This window comes from Schistocerca americana, chromosome 10, assembly GCF_021461395.2.
Source record: "Schistocerca americana isolate TAMUIC-IGC-003095 chromosome 10, iqSchAmer2.1, whole genome shotgun sequence".
NCBI classification, from domain to species: domain Eukaryota; kingdom Metazoa; phylum Arthropoda; class Insecta; order Orthoptera; family Acrididae; genus Schistocerca; species Schistocerca americana.
The window spans coordinates 26,405,119-26,421,089 of NC_060128.1; positions in this window are offsets into that span (position 1 = coordinate 26,405,119).

Genomic DNA, 15,971 nt, shown 5'->3' on the forward strand with positions numbered 1-15,971 from the left:
CCTGAAGTGAAGCATCGGAATCTATAACTAGTGTCACAGTAATGGTTAAAGCATTGGCTGTAAAAAGAGTCAGTCTTCTTGTACTTAAGTCGGCATTGTGCCTTTTGTATTTAATTCCGATGCAATTTCTGTGTTTCATCGTCATTAAGAAGGTCCAAGTGATACAGTAAACCTAAAGTGAAGCATCGGAATCTATAACTAGTGTCCCAGGAGTGGTTCAAAACATTGTCAGTAAGAAGAGTCAGTCTTCTTGTACTTAAGTCAGCATTGTGCTTTTTCTATTTAATTCCGATGCAATTTCTGTGTTTTATCGTCCATACGAAGGTCAGTTGGATACAGTAAACCTGAAGTGAAGCATCGGAATCTATAACGGGTGTCACAGGAATGGTTCAAAACATAGACAGTAAGAAGAGTCAGTCTACTTGTACTTAATTCGGCATTGTGCCTTTTCTATTTAATTCCGATGCAATTTCTATGTTTCTTCGTCAATAAGAATGTCAGGGGGATACAGTAAATCTGAAGTGAAGCATCGGAATCTATAACTAGTGTCACAGAAATGGTTCGAAACATAGAAAGAAAGAAGAGTGAGTTTTCTTGTACTTAAGTCGGCATTGTGCCTTTTCTGTTTAATTCCGATGTAATTTCTGTCTTTCATCGTCAATAAGAAGGTCCAAGGGATACAGTAAACCTGCAGTGAGGCATCGGAATCTATAACTAGTGTCACAGGAATGGTTCTGAACATAGACAGTAGGAAGAGACAGTCTTCTTGTACTTAAGTCGCCATTGTGCCTTTTGTCTTTAATTCCGATGCAATTTCTGTGTTTCATCGTCAATAAGAAGGTCAGAGGGATACAGTTAAACTGAAGTTAAGCATCGGAATCTATAACTAGTGTCACAGGAATGATTCAAATCATAGACAGTAAGAAGAGTCAGTCTTCTTGTACTTAAGTCGGCATTGTGCCTTTTCTTTTTAGTTCCGATGCAATTTCTGGGTTTCATCATCAAGAAGAGGGTCAGAGGGATACAGTAAACCTGAAGTGAAGCATCGGAATGTATAACTAGTCTCACAGGAATGGTTCAAAACATAGACAGTAGGAAGAGTCAGGCTTCTTGTACTTGAGTCGGCATTGTGCCTTTTGTATTTAATTCCGATGCAATTTCTGTGTTTCATCGTCAATGAGAGGGTCCGAGGGATATAGTGAACCTGAAGTGAAGCATCGGAATCTATAACTAGTGCCACAGGAATGGTTCAAAACATTGACAGTAGGAAGTGTCAGTCTTCTTGTACTTAAGTCGGCATTGTGCCTTTTCAATATAATTACGATGCAATTTCTCTGTTTCATCGTCAATAAGAAAGTCAGAGGGATACAGTTAACCTGAAGTGAAGCATCGGAATCTATAACCCGTGTCACAGGAGTGGTTCAAAACATAATCAGTAAGAAGAGTCAGTCTTCTTGTACTTAAGTCGGCATGGTGCCTTTTGTATTTAATTCCGATGCAATGTCTGTGTTTCATCGTCAATAAGAAGGTCCAAGGCATACAGTAAAGATAGAGTGAAGCATCGGAATCTAAAACAGGTCTCACAGCAAATGTTCAAAACATAGTAAGGAAGAAGAGTCAGTCTTCTTGAACTTAAGTCTGCAATGTGCCTCTTCTATTTAATTCCGATTCAATTTCTGTGTTTCGTCATCAATAAGAAGAACCAAGCGATACAGTAAACCTGAAGTGAAGCATTGGATCTAAAATCGGTCTCACTGGAAAGGTTCAAAACATAGAGAGTAAGAAGAGCCAGTCTTCTTGTACTTAAGTCAACATTTTGCCTTTTCTATTTAATTCCGATGCAATTTCTGTGTTTTATCGTCAATAAGAAGGTCAGAGGGATACAGTAAACTTGAGAAGAAGCATCGGAATCTATAACTAGTGTCACAGGAATCGTTCAAAACATTGACAGTAGGAAGAGTCAGTCCACTTGTACTTAAGTCGGCATTGTGCCTTTTGTATTTAATTCCGAAGCAATTTCTAAGTTTCATCGTCAATACGAAGGTCAGTGGGATACAGTACACCTGAAGTGAAGCATCGGAATCTATAACTAGTGTCACAGGAATGGTTAAAACAATGACAGTAAGAAGAGTCAGTCTTCTTGCACTTAAGTCGGCATTGTGCCTTTTCTATTTAATTCCGATGCCATTTCTGTGTTTCGTCGTCAATAAGAATGTCCAAGTGATACAATAAACCTAAAGTGAAGCATCGGAATCTATAACTAGGGTCACAGGAATATTTCAAAACATAGTCAGTAAGAAGAGTCAGTCTTCTTGTACTTAAGTCAGCATTATGCCTTTTCTATTTAATTCCGATGCAATTTCTGTGTTTTATCGTCAATAAGAAGGTCAGAGGGATACAGTAGACTTGAAGTGAAGCATCGGAATCTATAACTAGTGTCACAGGTATGGTTCAAAACGTAGACAGTAGGAAGAGTCAGTCTTCTTGCACTTAAGTCGGCATTGTGATTTTTGTATTTTTTCCGATGCAATTTCTGTGTTTCATCGTCAATAAGAAGGTCCAAGGGATACAGCACACCTGAAGTGAAGAATCGTAATCTATAACTAGTGTCACAGGAATGGTTCAAATCATAGACAGTAAAAAGAGTCAGTCTTCTTGTACTAATGTCGGCACTCTGCCTTTTCTATTTAATTCCGATGCAATTTCTGTGTTTCATCGTCAATATGAAGGTTAGAGGGATACAGTATACATTAAGTGAATCATCGGAATCTATAATTAGTATCACAGGAATGGTTCTAAACATAGACAGTCGGAAAAGTCAGTCTTCTTGTACTTGAGTCGGCATTGTGCCTTTTGTATTTACTTCTGATGCAATTTTTGTTTTTCATCGTCAATAAGAAGGTCAGAGGGATACAGTAAACCCGAAGTGAAGCATCGGAATCTATAACTAGTGTCACAGGAGTTGTTCAAAGCATTGACAGTGGGAAGAGTCAGTCTTCTTGTACTTAATTCGGCATTGTGCCTTTTCTATTTAATTCCGATGCAATTTCTATGCTTCATCGTCAATACGAAGGTCAGAGGGATACAGTAAACCTGATGTGAAGCATCGGAATCTATAACTAGTGTCACAGGAATGGTTCAAAACATAGACAGTAGGAAGAGTCAGTCTTCTTGTACTTAAGTCGGCATTGTGCCTTTTGCATTTAATTCCGATGCAACTTCTGTGTTTCATCGTCAATAAGAAGGTCCAAGGGATACAGTAAACCTGAAGTGAGGCATCGGAATCTATTACTACTGTCACAGGAATGGTTCAAAACATAGACAGTGAGAAGAGTCAGTCTTCTTGTACATAAGTCAGCATTGTGCCTTTTCTATTAATTTCCGATGCAATTTCTGTGTTTCATCGACAATAAGAGGGTCAGAGGGATACAGTAAACCTGAAGTGAGGCATCAGAATCTATAACTAGTGTCACAGGAATGGTTCAAAATATAGACAGTAAGAAGAGTCAGTCTACTTGTACTTAAGTCGGCATTGTGCCTTTTGTATTTAATTCCGATGCAATTTCTGTGTTTCATCGTCAATAAGAAGGTCCAAGGGATACAGCACACCTGAAATGAAGAATCGGAATCTATAAGTAGTGTCACAGGAATGGTTCAAATCATAGACAGTGAGAAGAGTCAAGCTTCTAGTACTTATGTCGGCATTGTTCCTTTTCTATTTAAATCCGATGCAATTTCTGTGATTCATCGTCAATACGAAGGTCAGAGTTATACAGTAAACCTGAAGTGAATCATCGGAATCTATAGCTAGTGTTACAGGATTGGTTCAAAACATAGACAGTAGGAAGAGTCAGTGTTCGTGTACTTGAGTCGGCATTGTGATTTTTGTATTTAATTCCGATGCAATTTTTGTGTTTCATCGTCAATAAGAGGGTCAGAGGGATACAGTGAACCTGAAGTGAGGCATCAGAATCTATAACTAGTGTCACAGGAATGGTTCAAAACATTGACAGTAGGAAGAAACAGTCCACTTGTACTTAAGTCGGCAATGTGCCTTTTGTATTTAATTCCGAAGCAATTTCTAAGTTTCATCGTCAATAAGAAGGTCAGTGGGATACAGTACACCTGAAGTGAAGCATCGGAATCTATAACTAGTGTCACAGGAATGGTTAAAAACATTGACAGTAAGAAGAGTCAGTCTTCTTGCACTTAAGTCGGCATTGTGCCTTTTCTATTTAATTCCGATGCCATTTCTGTATTTCATCGTCAATAAGAATGTCCAAGTGATACAATAAACCTAAAGTGAAGCATCGGAATCTATAACTAGGGTCACAGGAATATTTCAAAACATAGTCAGTAAGGAGAGTCAGTCTTCTTGTACTTAAGTCAGCATTGTGCCTTTTCTATTTAATTCCGATGCAATTTCTGTGTTTTATCGTCAATAAGAAGGTCGGAGGGATACAGTAGACTTGAAGTGAAGCATCGGAATCTATAACTAGTGTCACAGGTATGGTTCAAAACGTAGACAGTAGGAAGAGTCAGTCTTCTTGCACTTATGTCGGCATTGTGATTTTTGTATTTTTTCCGATGCAATTTCTGTGTTTCATCGTCAATAAGAAGGTCCAAGGGATACAGCACACCTGAAGTGAAGAATCGTAATCTATAACTAGTGTCACAGGAATGGTTCAAATCATAGACAGTAAAAAGAGTCAGTCTTCTTGTACTTATGTCGGCACTCTGCCTTTTCTATTTAATTCCGATGCAATATCTGTGTTTCATCGTCAATAAGAAGGTTAGAGGGATACAGTATACATTAAGTGAATCATCGGAATCTATAATTAGTGTCACAGGAATGGTTCTAAACATAGACAGTCGGAAGATTCAGTCTTCTTGTACTTGAGTCGGCATTGTGCCTTTTGTATTTACTTCCGATGCAATTTCTGTTTTTCATCGTCAATAAGAAGGTCAGAGGGATACATTAAACCTGATGTGAAGCATCGGAATCTATAACTAGTGTCACAGGAATGGTTCAAAACATAGACAGTTGGAAGAGTCAGTCTTCTTGTACTTAAGTCGGCATTGTGCCTGTTGTATTTAATTCCGATGCAACTTCTGTGTTTCATCGTCAATAAGAAGGTCCAAGGGATACAGTAAACCTGAAGTGAGGGATCGAAATCTATTACTACTGTCACAGAAATGGTTCAAAACATAGACAGTAAGAAGAGTCAGTCTTCTTGTACATAAGTCAGCATTGTGCCTTTTTTATTAATTTCCGATGCAATTTCTGTGTTTCATCGTCAATAAGAAGGTCAGAGGGATACAGTAAACCTGAAGTGAATCATCGGAATCTATAACTAGTGTTACAGGATTGGTTCAAAACATAGACAGTAGCAAGAGTCAGTGTTCTTGTACTTGAGTCGGCATTGTGATTTTTGTATTTAATTCCATGCAATTTTTGTGTTTCATCGTCAATAAGAGGGTCAGAGGGATACAGTGAACCTGAAGTGAGGCATCAGAATCTATAACTAGTGTCACGGGAATGGTTCAAACATAGACAGTAGGAAGAGTCAGTCTTCTTGTACTTGAGTCGGCATTGTGCCTTTTGTATTTAATTCCGATGAAACTTCTGTGTTTCATCTTCAATAAGAGGGTCCAAGGGATACAGTAAACCTGAAGTGAGGCATCGGAATCTATAACTAGTGTCACAGGAATGGTTCAAAACATAGACAGTAAGAAGAGTCAGTCTTCTTGTACTTAAGTCAGCATTGTGCCTTTTCTATTTAATTCCGATGCAATTTCTGTCTTTCATCGTCAATAAGAAGGTGCAAGGGATACAGTAAATCCGAGGTGAGGCATCGGATTCTATAACTAGTGTCACAGGAATGGTTCAATACATAGACAGTAAGAAGAGTCAGTCTACTTGTACTTAAGTCGGCATTGTGCCTTTTGTATTTAATCCCGAAGCAATTTCTGTGTTTCATCGTCAATACGAAGGTCCAAGGGATACAGTACACCTGAAGTGAAGCATCGGAATCTATAACTTGAGTCACAGAAATGGTTCAAATCATAAACAGTAAGAAGAGTCAGTCTTCTTGTACTTAAGTCGGCATTGTGCCTTTTCTATTTAATTCCGATGAAATTTCTGTGTTTCGTCGTCAATAAGAAGGTCCAAGGGATACAGTAAACCTGAAGTGAAGCATCGGAATCTAATACCGGTCTCACAGGAAAGGTTCAAAGCATAGTGAGTAAGAAGAGCCAGTCATCTTGTATTTGAGTCGGCATTGTGCCTTTTCTATTTAATTCCGATGCAATTTCTAAGTTTCATCGTCAATAAGAAGGTCTGGGGGATACAGAAAACCTGAAGTGGAGCATCGGAAACTATAACTAGTGTCACAGGAATGGTTCAAAACATAGACAGTTAGAAGAGTCAGTCTTCTTGTACTTAAGTCAGCATTGTGCCTTTTCTATTTAATTCCGACGCAATTTCTGTGTTTCTTCGTCAATAAGAAGGTGCAAGGGATACAGTAAACCTGAAGTGAGGCATCGGAATCGATAACTAGTGTCACAGGAATGGTTCAAAAAATAGACAGTAGGAAGAGACAGTCTTCTTGTACTTAAGTCGGCATTGTGCCTTTTGTATTTAATTCCGATGCAATTTCTGTGTTTCATCCTCAATAAGAAGGTCAAAGGGATACAGTAAAACTGAAGTGAAGCATCAGAATCTATAACTAGTGTCACAGGAATGGTTCAAAGCATAGACAGTAAGAAGAGTCAGTCTACTTGTACTTAAGTCGGCATTGTGCCTTTTGTATTTAATCCCAATGCAATTTCTGTGTTTCATCGTCAATACGAAGATCCAAGGGATACAGTACACCTGAAGTGAAGCATCGGAATCTATAACTAGTGTATCAGAAATGGTTCAAATCATAAACAGTAAGAAGAGTCAGTCTTCTTGTACTTAAGTCGGCATTGTGCCTTTTCTATTTACTTCCGATGCAATTTCTGTGTTTCATCGTCAATAAGAAGGTCCAAGGGATACAGTAAACATACAGTGAAGCATCGGAATCTAAAACTGGTCGCACAGGAAATGTTCAAAACATAGTAAGTAAGAAGAGTCAGTCTTCTTGTACTTAAGTCGGCAATGTGATTTTTCTATTTAGTTCCGATGCAATTTCTGTGTTTCGTCATCAATAAGAATGTCCAAGGGATACAGTAAACCTCAAGTGAAGCATCGGAATCTAAAACCGGTCTCACAGGAAAGGTTCAAAACATAGAGAGTAAGAAGAGCCAGTCATCTCGTACTTAAGTCAGCATTGTGCCTTTTCTATTTAATTCCCATGCAATTTCTGTGTTTTATCGTCAATAAGAAGGTCAGAGGGATACAGTAAACTTGAAGTGAAGCATCGGAATCTATAACTAGTGTCACAGGAATGGTTCAAAACATTGACAGTAGGAAGTGTCAGTCTTCTTGTACTTAAGTCGGCATTGTGCCTTTTGTGTTTAATTCCGATGCAATTTCTAAGTTTGATCGTCAATAAGAAGGTCAGTGGTATACAGTAAACCTGAAGTGAAGCATCGGAATCTTTAACTAGTGTCACAGGAATGGTTCAAAACATAGACAGTAAGAAGAGTCAGTCTTCTTGTACATAAGTCAGCATTGTGCCTTTTTTATTAATTTCCGATGCAATTTCTGTGTTTCATCGTCAATAAGAAGGTCAGAGGGATACAGTAAACCTGAAGTGAATCATCGGAATCTATAACTAGTGTTACAGGATTGGTTCAAAACTTAGACAGTAGCAAGAGTCAGTGTTCTTGTACTTGAGTCGGCATTGTGATTTTTGTATTTAATTCCGATGCAATTTTTGTGTTTCATCGTCAATAAGAGGGTCAGAGGGATACAGTGAACCTGAAGTGAGGCATCAGAATCTATAACTAGTGTCACGGGAATGGTTCAAACATAGACAGTAGGAAGAGTCAGTCTTCTTGTACTTGAGTCGGCATTGTGCCTTTTGTATTTAATTCCGATGAAACTTCTGTGTTTCATCTTCAATAAGAAGGTCCAAGGGATACAGTAAACCTGAAGTGAGGCATCGGAATCTATAACTAGTGTCACAGGAATGGTTCAAAACATAGACAGTAAGAAGAGTCAGTCTTCTTGTACTTAAGTCAGCATTGTGCCTTTTCTATTTAATTCCGATGCAATTTCTGTCTTTCATCGTCAATAAGAAGGTGCAAGGGATACAGTAAACCCGAGGTGAGGCATCGGAATCTATAACTAGTGTCACAGGAATGGTTCAATACATAGATAGTAAGAAGAGTCATTCTACTTGTACTTAAATCGGCATTGTGCCTTTTGTATTTAATCCCGAAGCAATTTCTGTGTTTCATCGTCAATACGAAGGTCCAAGGGATACAGTACACCTGAAGTGAAGCATCGGAATCTATAACTTGAGTCACAGAAATGGTTCAAATCATAAACAGTAAGAAGAGTCAGTCTTCTTGTACTTAAGTCGGCATTGTGCCTTTTCTATTTAATTCCGATGAAATTTCTGTGTTTCGTCGTCAATAAGAAGGTCCAAGGGATACAGTAAACCTGAAGTGAAGCATCGGAATCTAATACCGGTCTCACAGGAAAGGTTCAAAGCATAGTGAGTAAGAAGAGCCAGTCATCTTGTATCTGAGTCGGCATTGTGCCTTTTCTATTTAATTCCGATGCAATTTCTAAGTTTCATCGTCAATAAGAAGGTCTGGGGGATACAGTAAACCTGAAGTGGAGCATCGGAATCTATAACTAGTGTCACAGGAATGGTTCAAAACATAGACAGTTAGAAGAGTCAGTCTTCTTGTACTTAAGTCAGCATTGTGCCTTTTCTATTTAATTCCGATGCAATTTCTGTGTTTCTTCGTCAATAAGAAGGTGCAAGGGATACAGTAAACCTGAAGTGAGGCATCGGAATCGATAACTAGTGTCACAGGAATGGTTCAAAAAATAGACAGTAGGAAGAGACAGTCTTCTTGTACTGAAGTCGGCATTGTGCCTTTTGTATTTAATTCCGATGCAATTTCTGTGTTTCGTCCTCAATAAGAAGGTCAAAGGGATACAGTAAAACTGAAGTGAAGCATCAGAATCTATAACTAGTGTCACAGGAATGGTTCAAAACATAGTAAGAAGAGTCAGTCTACTTGTACTTAAGTCGGCATTGTGCCTTTTGTATTTAATCCCAATGCAATTTCTGTGTTTCATCGTCAATACGAAGATCCAAGGGATACAGTACACCTGAAGTGAAGCATCGGAATCTATAACTAGTGTCTCAGAAATGGTTCAAATCATAAACAGTAAGAAGAATCAGTCTTCTTGTACTTAAGTCGGCATTGTGCCTTTTCTATTTACTTCCGATGCAATTTCTGTGTTTCATCGTCAATAAGATGTTCCAAGGGACACAGTAAACCTGAAGTGAGGCATCGGAATCTATAACTAGTGTCACAGGAATGGTTCAAAACATAGACAGTAGGAAGAGTCAGACTTCTTGTACGTAAGTCGGCATTGTGCCTTTTGTATTTTATTCCGATGCAATTTCTGTGTTTCATCATCAATACGAAGGTCCAAGGGATACAGTAAACCTGAAGTGAGGCATCGGAATCTATAACTAGTGTCACAGGAATGGTTCAATACATAGTCAGTAAGAAGAGTCAGTCTTCTTGTACTTAAGTCGGCATGGTGCCTTTTGTATTTAATTCCGATGCAATTTCTGTGTTTCATCGTCAAAAAGAAGGTCCAAGATACACAGTAAACATATAGTGAAGCATCGGAATCTAAAACTGGTCGCACAGGAAATGTTCAAAACATAGTAAGTAAGAAGAGTCAGTCTTCTTGTACTTAAGTCAGCAATGTGATTTTTCTATTTAGTTCCGATGCAATTTCTGTGTTTCGTCATCAATAAGAATGTCCAAGGGATACAGTAAACCTCAAGTGAAGCATCGGAATCTAAAACCGGTCTCACAGGAAACGTTCAAAACATAGAGAGTAAGAAGAGCCAGTCATCTCGTACTTAAGTCAGCATTGTGCCTTTTCTATTTAATTCCCATGCAATTTCTGTGTTTTATCGTCAATAAGAAGGTCAGAGGGATACAGTAAACTTGAAGTGAAGCATCGGAATCTATAACTAGTGTCACAGGAATGGTTCAAAACATTGACAGTAGGAAGAGTCAGTCTTCTTGTACTTAAGTCGGCATTGTGCCTTTTGTATTTAATTCCGATGCAATTTCTAAGTTTGATCGTCAATAAGAAGGTCAGTGGTATACAGTAAACCTGAAGTGAAGCATCGGAATCTTTAACTAGTGTCACAGGAATGGTTCAAAACATAGTCTGTAAGAAGAGTCAGTCTTCTTGTACGTAAGTCAGCATTGTGCCTTTTTTATTAATTTCCGATGCAATTTCTGTGTTTCATCGACAATAAGAGGGTCAGAGGGATACAGTAAACCTGAAGTGAGGCATCAGAATCTATAACTAGTGTCACAGGAATGGTTCAAAATATAGACAGTAAGAAGAGTCAGTCTACTTGTACTTAAGTCGGCATTGTGCCTTTTGTATTTAATTCCGATGCAATTTCTGTGTTTCATCGTCAATAAGAAGGTCCAAGGGATACAGCACACCTGAAGTGAAGAATCGGAATCTATAAGTAGTGTCACAGGAATGGTTCAAATCATAGACAGTGAGAAGAGTCAAGCTTCTAGTACTTATGTCGGCATTGCGCCTTTTCTATTTAAATCCGATGCAATTTCTGTGATTCATCGTCAATAAGAAGGTCAGAGGGATACAGTAAACCTGAAGTGAATCATCGGAATCTATAACTAGTGTTACAGGATTGGTTCAAAACATAGACAGTAGCAAGAGTCAGTGTTCTTGTACTTGAGTCGGCATTGTGATTTTTGTATTTAATTCCGATGCAATTTTTGTGTTTCATCGTCAATAAGAGGGTCAGAGGGATACAGTGAACCTGAAGTGAGGCATCAGAATCTATAACTAGTGTCACGGGAATGGTTCAAACATAGACAGTAGAAAGAGTCAGTCTTCTTGTACTTGAGTCGGCATTGTGCCTTTTGTATTTAATTCCGATGAAACTTCTGTGTTTCATCTTCAATAAGAAGGTCCAAGGGATACAGTAAACCTGAAGTGAGGCATCGGAATCTATAACTAGTGTCACAGGAATGGTTCAAAACATAGACAGTAAGAAGAGTCAGTCTACTTGTACTTAAGTCGGCATTGTGCCTTTTCTATTTAATTCCGATGAAATTTCTGTGTTTCGTCGTCAATAAGAAGGTCCAAGGGATACAGTAAACCTGAAGTGAAGCATCGGAATCTAATACCGGTCTCACAGGAAATGTTCAAAGCATAGTGAGTAAGAAGAGCCAGTCATCTTGTATTTGAGTCGGCATTGTGCCTTTTCTATTTAATTCCGATGCAATTTCTAAGTTTCATCGTCAATAAGAAGGTCTGGGGGATACAGTAAACCTGAAGTGGAGCATCGGAATCTATAACTAGTGTCACAGGAATGGTTCAAAACATAGACAGTTAGAAGAGTCAGTCTTCTTGTACTTAAGTCAGCATTGTGCCTTTTCTATTTAATTCCGATGCAATTTCTGTGTTTCTTCGTCAATAAGAAGGTGCAAGGGATACAGTAAACCTGAAGTGAGGCATCGGAATCGATAACTAGTGTCACAGGAATGGTTCAAAAAATAGACAGTAGGAAGAGACCGTCTTCTTGTACTTAAGTCGGCATTGTGCCTTTTGTATTTAATTCCGATGCAATTTCTGTGTTTCATCCTCTATAAGGAGGTCAAAGGGATACAGTAAAACTGAAGTGAAGCATCAGAATCTATAACTAGTGTCACAGGAATGGTTCAAAACATAGACAGTAAGAAGAGTCAGTCTACTTGTACTTAAGTCGGCATTGTGCCTTTTGTATTTAATCCCGATGCAATTTCTGTGTTTCATCGTCAATACGAAGGTCCAAGGGATACAGTACACCTGAAGTGAAGCATCGGAATCTATAACTAGTGTCTCAGAAACGGTTCAATTCATAAACAGTAAGAAGAGTCAGTCTTCTTGTACTTAAGTCGGCATTGTGCCTTTTCTATTTACTTCCGATGCAATTTCTGTGTTTCATCGTCAATAAGATGGTCCAAGGGACACAGTAAACCTGAAGTGAGGCATCGGAATCTATAACTAGTGTCACAGGAATGGTTCAAAACATAGACAGTAGGAAGAGTCAGTCTTCTTGTACGTAAGTCGCATTGTGTCTTTTGTATTTTATTCCGATGCAATTTCTGTGTTTCATCATCAATACGAAGGTCCAAGGGATACAGTAAACCTGAAGTGAGGCATCGGAATCTATAACTAGTGTCACAGGAATGGTTCAATACATAGTCAGTAAGAAGAGTCAGTCTTCTTGTACTTAAGTCGGCATGGTGCCTTTTGTATTTAATTCCGATGCAATTTCTGTGTTTCATCGTCAAAAAGAAGGTCCAAGATACACAGTAAACATATAGTGAAGCATCGGCATCTAAAACTGGTCTCACAGGAAATGTTCAAAGCATAGTCAGTAAGATGAGTCAGTCTTCTAGTACGTAAGTCGGCATTGTGCCTTTTCTATTTAATTCCGATGACATTTCTCTGTTTCGTCGTCAATAAGAAGGTCCAAGGGATACAGTAAACCTGAAGTGAAGCATCGGAATCTATAACTAGTGTCACAGGAATGGTTCAAAACATAGACAGTAGGAAGAGACAGTCTTCTTGTACTTAAGTCGGCATTGTGCCTTTTGTATTTAATTCCGATGCGATTTCTGTGTTTCATCGTCAATAAGAAGGTCCAAGGGATACAGTAAACATACAGTGAAGCATCGGAATCTAAAACTGGTCGCACAGGAAATGTTCAAAACATAGTAAGTAAGAAGAGTCAGTCTTCTTGTACTTAAGTCGGCAATGTGATTTTTCTATTTAATTCGGATGCAATTTCTGTGTTTCGTCATCAATACGAAACTCCAAGGGATACAGTAAACCTCAAGTGAAGCATCGGAATCTAAAACCGGTCTCACAGGAAAGGTTCGAAACATAGATAGTAAGAAGAGCCAGTCTTCTCGTACTTAAGTCAGCATTGTACCTTTTCTATTTAATTCCCATGCAATTTCTGTGTTTTATCGTCAATAAGAAGGTCAGAGGGATACAGTAAACTTGAAGTGAAGCATCGGAATCTATAACTAGTGTCACAGGAATGGTTCAAAACATTGACAGTAGGAAGAGTCAGTCTTCTTGTACTTAAGTCGGCATTGTGCCTTTTGTATTTAATTCCGATGCAATTTCTAAGTTTGATCGTCAATAAGAAGGTCAGTGGGATACAGTAAACCTGAAGTGAAGCATCGGAATTTTTAACTAGTGTCACAGGAATGGTTCAAAAATTAGTCAGTAAGAAGAGTCAGTCTTCTTGTACATAAATCAGCATTGTGCCTTTTTTATTAATTTCCGAGGCAATTTCTGTCTTTCATCGACAATAAGAGGGTCAGAGGGATACAGTAAACCTGAAGTGAGGCATCAGAATCTACAACTAGTGTCACAGGAATGGTTCAAAATATAGACAGTAAGAAGAGTCAGTCTACTTGTACTTAAGTCGGCATTGTGCCTTTTGTATTTAATTCCGATGCAATTTCTGTGTTTCATCCTCAATAAGAAGGTCAAAGGGATACAGTAAAACTGAAGTGAAGCATCAGAATCTATAACTAGTGTCACAGGAATGGTTCAAAACATAGACAGTAAGAAGAGTCAGTCTACTTGTACTTAAGTCGGCATTGTGTCTTTTGTATTTAATCCCGATGCAATTTCTGTGTTTCATCGTCAATACGAAGGTCCAAGGGATACAGTACACCTGAAGTGAAGCATCGGAATCTATACCTAGTGTCTCAGAAATGGTTCAAATCATAAACAGTAAGAAGAGTCAGTCTTCTTGTACTTAAGTCGGCATTGTGCCTTTTCTATTAAATTCCGATGCAATTTCTGTGTTTCATCGTCAATAAGATGGTCCAAGGGACACAGTAAACCTGAAGTGAGGCATCGGAATCTATAACTAGTGTCACAGGAATGGTTCAAAACATAGACAGTAGGAAGAGTCAGTCTTCTTGTACGTAAGTCGGCATTGTGCCTTTTGTATTTTATTCCGATGCAATTTCTGTGTTTCATCATCAATACGAAGGTCCAAGGGATACAGTAAACCTGAAGTGAGGCATCGGAATCTATAACTAGTGTCACAGGAATGGTTCAATACATAGTCAGTAAGAAGAGTCAGTCTTCTTGTACTTAAGTCGGCATGGTGCCTTTTGTATTTAATTCCGATGCAATTTCTGTGTTCCATCGTCAAAAAGAAGGTCCAAGATACACAGTAAACATATAGTGAAGCATCGGCATCTAAAACTGGTCTCACAGGAAATGTTCAAAGCATAGTCAGTAAGATGAGTCAGTCTTCTAGTACGTAAGTCGGCATTGTGCCTTTGCTATTTAATTCCGATGCAATTTCTGTGTTTCGTCCTCAATAAGAAGGTCAAAGGGATACAGTAAAACTGAAGTGAAGCATCAGAATCTATAACTAGTGTCACAGGAATGGTTCAAAACATAGTAAGAAGAGTCAGTCTACTTGTACTTAAGTCGGCATTGTGCCTTTTGTATTTAATCCCAATGCAATTTCTGTGTTTCATCGTCAATACGAAGATCCAAGGGATACAGTACACCTGAAGTGAAGCATCGGAATCTATAACTAGTGTCTCAGAAATGGTTCAAATCATAAACAGTAAGAAGAATCAGTCTTCTTGTACTTAAGTCGGCATTGTGCCTTTTCTATTTACTTCCGATGCAATTTCTGTGTTTCATCGTCAATAAGATGGTCCAAGGGACACAGTAAACCTGAAGTGAGGCATCGGAATCTATAACTAGTGTCACAGGAATGGTTCAAAACATAGACAGTAGGAAGAGTCAGACTTCTTGTACGTAAGTCGGCATTGTGCCTTTTGTATTTTATTCCGATGCAATTTCTGTGTTTCATCATCAATACGAAGGTCCAAGGGATACAGTAAACCTGAAGTGAGGCATCGGAATCTATAACTAGTGTCACAGGAATGGTTCAATACATATTCAGTAAGAAGAGTCAGTCTTCTTGTACTTAAGTCGGCATGGTGCCTTTTGTATTTAATTCCGATGCAATTTCTGTGTTTCATCGTCAAAAAGAAGGTCCAAGATACACAGTAAACATATAGTGAAGCATCGGAATCTAAAACTGGTCGCACAGGAAATGTTCAAAACATAGTAAGTAAGAAGAGTCAGTCTTCTTGTACTTAAGTCAGCAATGTGATTTTTCTATTTAGTTCCGATGCAATTTCTGTGTTTCGTCATCAATAAGAATGTCCAAGGGATACAGTAAACCTCAAGTGAAGCATCGGAATCTAAAACCGGTCTCACAGGAAACGTTCAAAACATAGAGAGTAAGAAGAGCCAGTCATCTCGTACTTAAGTCAGCATTGTGCCTTTTCTATTTAATTCCCATGCAATTTCTGTGTTTTATCGTCAATAAGAAGGTCAGAGGGATACAGTAAACTTGAAGTGAAGCATCGGAATCTATAACTAGTGTCACAGGAATGGTTCAAAACATTGACAGTAGGAAGAGTCAGTCTTCTTGTACTTAAGTCGGCATTGTGCCTTTTGTATTTAATTCCGATGCAATTTCTAAGTTTGATCGTCAATAAGAAGGTCAGTGGTATACAGTAAACCTGAAGTGAAGCATCGGAATCTTTAACTAGTGTCACAGGAATGGTTCAAAACATAGTCAGTAAGAAGAGTCAGTCTTCTTGTACGTAAGTCAGCATTGTGCCTTTTTTATTAATTTCCGATGCAATTTCTGTGTTTCATCGACAATAAGAGGGTCAGAGGGATA